A 4,981-nucleotide genomic window follows, 5' to 3' on the forward strand; every position below is an offset into this window, starting at 1 on the left:
TATATATATATATATATATATATATATATATATACTTGTTTCAGTCATTCTACTATATCCATGCTGGGGTACTGCTTTGAAGTTTTATTCGATCCTATACCACTACGTTTCATTTTTGGAGCCTGGCTCATATTTTGTCGGGTGTGATTGCCGAACTGCTACGTTATAGGGGCGAGTCCAAACAGAAAAAAAATTACACTCAGACACGCAAACACACACACACACATATATAGATTGAAGCTACTAAAGGAATCCAGGAAGCAGGGGGTGCCCTCACGATGCACGATGGATGAAGCATATCAACCGATTAAGTCATGGTGTAATTTAAAATTAGAACGAAAAGGAAAGGTGAAATCCGCCATAGTTCTGCTAATCCAATGTACTGGACTTATATTCATGTAAGTACTCGAACGCACACACGCTCACAGACTGACACACACGCGCTCACAGACTGACACACACACACACGCGTGCGCGCGGAAACATACGACAGTCGCTATGCAATAAGATGACGCCATACTTGTTTATTGCAATGTACGGGAAAGATTGGTGACAAGGATAACTTGTACTATGTATTTCATCGATTTCAGACGGCTAAAAGGCATTCGGTTCATGTAGCATTTGATCTCAGAAACACGACTGCCCGAATGCCATAAGCAATTGTGTTAAACCACAGAAAAGCCACCTATCCAATCTCCGAAAGACGCACACTAGACATATTAAATCTCACTAAGCAAAAACTTCCATTGGTGTCGAGAGTATTAATTTACTGGGGTATGATGTTTGCACATGTGAAATAAATGAACGGTAATAATGAACGTTGAATATTCCACTACACAGAAAAATGTATCTTGTATATATTTATGTGTGTGTGTGTGTAATGTGAGTGGTGGCATTCTCCATATATTTATGGTTATATAAATGTGCGTGACTGCGATAGTCTGTTTATATAAGCGTATGTGTTGTATATGAATGTGTATATGTCTGTAAATTCGTCAGTGATTATTTTTGAATTGATGTACAACTTCCTGAAAATATAATCTGTTTTCGTTTTATTGAGAACACAATACGATAACAATTGGATCAACGGGATTAGAAGAGGAACAGCTAAATGAGTATATATGTATGTGTTGTGTGTGCGCGTGTGTGTTTTTGTATGTATGCGCTTTTTTTTTTAATGTGTTTCTGTGTCTGTGTCTGTGCGCGCGTGTGTGCTTGCTGTCTAGTTATCAGTATATGCGTGCTCAAGTTTATATACTTAAATAAAACTTATTCGAAGAATGATAGAAAGAGGCAGAAGATGAGATAAGCCAGTTTTTATTTCAAATCCGAGCTAATTTTAGTCTTCCTTGTTTAAAAGCGAATCTATTATATGTATGTGTGTATGTGTGTGAGTAGTTTAGTTATGAGCACGCACAAATATGCACATATAGTAAAACAAATGTAAGCACGCACACACATGTATACTCACACACAAATACACATTCACACGCGCAACGATATATATGTATATATAATTGTGTGTGTTATTTGTCTCGATAGCCATCAACTAACGGATTAACCTATCTTTAACTGATGAAGCTTATTTACCTGAGTGAAGCTTCAGTTTTCTAGATAATAATCTACGATGTATCACCAGATTAACATTACCTTTACTTTATCTTGCTAACCAGGTCACATTGTCTGAGCAATAAATGTTGTAAGCCAAGGCGGCGTGTTGGCAGAAACGTTAACACGCCCAGCATAACGCTTAGCGGTATTTCGTCTGCCGTTACGTTCTCAGTTCGAATTACGCCGAGGTCGACTTTGCTTTTCATCCTTTCGGGGTCGATAAATTGAGTACCATTTATGCACTGGAGTCGATGTAATCGACTTAATCCCTTTGTCTGTCCTTGTTTGTCCCCTCCATGTTTGGCCCCTTGTGGGCAATAAAGAATTAGGAAACGTTAACACACCGGGCGAAATGCTTAGCAGTATTTCGTCTGCCGTTACGTTCTGAGTTCAAATTCCGCCGAGGTCGACTTTGCTTTTCATCCTTTCGGGTTCGATAAATTAAGTACCATCTACGCACTGGGGTCGATGTAATCGACTTAATCCCTTTGCCTGTCTTTGTCCCCTCTGTGTGTAGCCCCTTGTGGGCAGTAAAGAAATAAGAAACATTAGCACGCCGGGCCAAATGCTTAGCGGTACTTCGACTGTCTTTTCGATCTGAGTTCAAATTCCGCCGAGGTCGATTTTGCTTTTCATCCCTTCGGGATCGGTAAATTAAATACCAATTGCGTACTAGGGTCGATCTAATCGACTGCCCCCCCTCCCCGAAAATTTCGAGCCTTGTGCCTAGAGTAGAAAAGAATATTTGTTGTAAACCTACTAATAATACGAACAAAACAACAACAAAATAATGTTTTCCAATTTATCCACAATGCCAGCAATTTCAAGAGAAGTCGGTTAATCGGTTATACTGTCCCCGTATTTGACAGTCACTAAACTCTGTCGACCCCGTGGGGGGATGGAAGTCAAAGTTAACTTCTGTTTGATTTTAAGCCAATAACCGGAAGAAATAACGCAAATCATTTTTTTATGACGCTACAACGAATCTGTTAATCCATCACCTGAATATAATTAATCATTCAGTCACAAGGCTACTAATTTTAGTAGTAGAGTTCAGCCGATTAAATCGGAGACATTACTCCCACTGATGCAAAGTACTTGTCAAGTGAGCGAAGTGTTTGACGACAGCTACGTATGTTGGTTTCAATTGTTCTCTGCTCTCAAAACTGTTGAACTTGTGTACCTTACTGAAAAAATGACTTATCTGATTTCAAAAAACCGACAGCATCGGCTTTGTATCTTATCCTTTCGAGATAAACGACATAAAGTATCAGTAAAATATCAGAGTCGATAGTAACAACTATAATCCTCTCTTTAAACTTGCTAGATTTGAGCCGAAATTAGGTACAATTTTTCCGAGTTCAAATCCAACCAGGGTTGACTTAATATTTCACCCTTCCAGCGCCATGCAGTGGGGTTAGTAGTGTCGTCCAGCAGTGGGTGTCATCCTCTCAAAATCTCTGGCTTTCTGCGGCACAAGTAACGCCTGAATTAGAAACTTTGGTTTCATTATTATTATTATTATTATTATTATTATTATTATTATTATTAGTAGTAGTAGTGGTAGTAGTGGTAGTAGTAGTAGTAGTAGTAGTAGTAGTAGTAGTAGTAGTAGTAGTAGTAGTAGTAAGGCGGCGAGCTGACAAAATCGTTAACGCGCCGGTAAGAATGGGCACCATTTCGTCCGTCTTTACGTTCTAAGTTCAAATTCCGCCGAGATCGACTCTTTCGGGTGTTCGATAAATTAAGTACCAGTGAAACAGTGTCGATGAAATCGATTTTTCCCCTTACCCAACAATTTCAGGCCCCTTGTGCCTATCGTAGAAAGGATTACTAGTATCACTACTACATGTAGTAGTAGTAATAGTAGTAGTAGTAGTAGTAGTAGTAGTAGTAGTAGTAGTAGTAGTAGTAATCTTTAGTTCTTTCTTTGCAAACACAAATCTGTGCATCTTCATCTTTCGCAGTGTTTCATTTTAGTTTAATATTTTGCTATTCTTTTGGGACTACACGCATTAGGCTTTTGAATATACGTGCGATATGTTGCCTGTGCTATTTTCTCTATACCTGGCGTATGTATATATATATCCTGCCACTTCGGAGTTGTATGCATAACAATTTTCTGCATTTTTTAAAAAGAAATTCCCAAGGCAACTATTACTATTGAGGTAGCTTCTTTTCTCTTTCCCAAGTTAGAGTTTGACTTTATTTTCTGATTTTCATACTTGTTTATTATTATTATTATCATTATTACTATTATCATTATTATTATTATTATTATTATTATTGTTATTATTATTATTGTTGTTGTTCCTATAAATCAGACTTATTTGTACATCTTCCTTGTACCTCCTCCAATATATGATAACACTTGCCTATTTATGAAAATTAATATTATTGTTGTTGTTGTTGTTGTTGTTGTATTTGTTTTTCTGGTTAAGGTGGTGAGCTCGGCAGAATGTTTGGACACCCTAGAAAATGCTTAATGGCATTTCGTCCGTCATTACATTCTGTGTTCAAATTCTATTGAGGTCGACTTTGCTTTTCCTCGTTTCAAAGCCAATGAAATAAGTACCAGTTACGCACTGGGGGCCAATGTAATAGACTAACCTCCTCTCCACTAAAAAAAAAAAATTCAGGCATAGTGCTTATAATGGAAGGGATCATTATTATTTGAGCAGCGAGCAGGCAAAATTCTCAGCTACACTTCTCCTGGCTCTTCCTTTACGTTCTGTGATCCAATTCCACTGATGTTGACTTCACAGTACACCCATTCGTAGTCGATAAAATTAGCACCAAGTTTTGTGTCTTTTGTAGCAAGAAATGTTGTTGTTGTTATAGTTGATGCTGATGTAGCTCCTTCTGCTGATGCTGCAGTTGCTGAGGTTGTAATAGTATCAGAAACTGCATCAAATACAACTTACATAGCACACAAACACAGACGCACGCACGACGGGTTATAGTAGGGTTAACTAAGCCAAGTAAGGCACACAAGAACCCAAGTCTTGAGTTATCCAAGTAAGTCACCTGAGAACGTGTCTTTGGTCACGGATACATCAGTAGATACTTCCCAATCTATCGCGCTATGGAAACGAAACCAAAGTCATGTTCTTGCTAATACAGTGCTAATACAGATTCCTCCATAGTGTTGGTCATGTATAACTTTCGTAATGATGAATACGATGATTACAAACCTTAGCTTGCTTATCCTTTAGACTATGCTTACAATAATATGTTATTCTAACGCGGTGATCTGGCAGAAAACTTAGCACGCTCTGAGGTCAAATACCGCCGAGGTCAACTTTGCCATTCATCCTTTCTGGTTCGATAAATTAAGTACCAGTTATGTGCTGGGGTCGATCTAATCGAC

At 38.2% G+C, this 4,981-nt stretch overlaps 1 long non-coding RNA gene across 1 annotated transcript in view; it reads left to right on the top strand.

The window, feature by feature from the left end:
* Positions 1-4,981, top strand: part of LOC128249205 (uncharacterized) — a 579,204-nt gene that overhangs the window by 300,024 nt on the left and 274,199 nt on the right. The window lies entirely within an intron of this gene.

The sequence above is a fragment of the Octopus bimaculoides genome, chromosome 12 (genome assembly GCF_001194135.2).
Source record: "Octopus bimaculoides isolate UCB-OBI-ISO-001 chromosome 12, ASM119413v2, whole genome shotgun sequence".
NCBI classification, from domain to species: domain Eukaryota; kingdom Metazoa; phylum Mollusca; class Cephalopoda; order Octopoda; family Octopodidae; genus Octopus; species Octopus bimaculoides.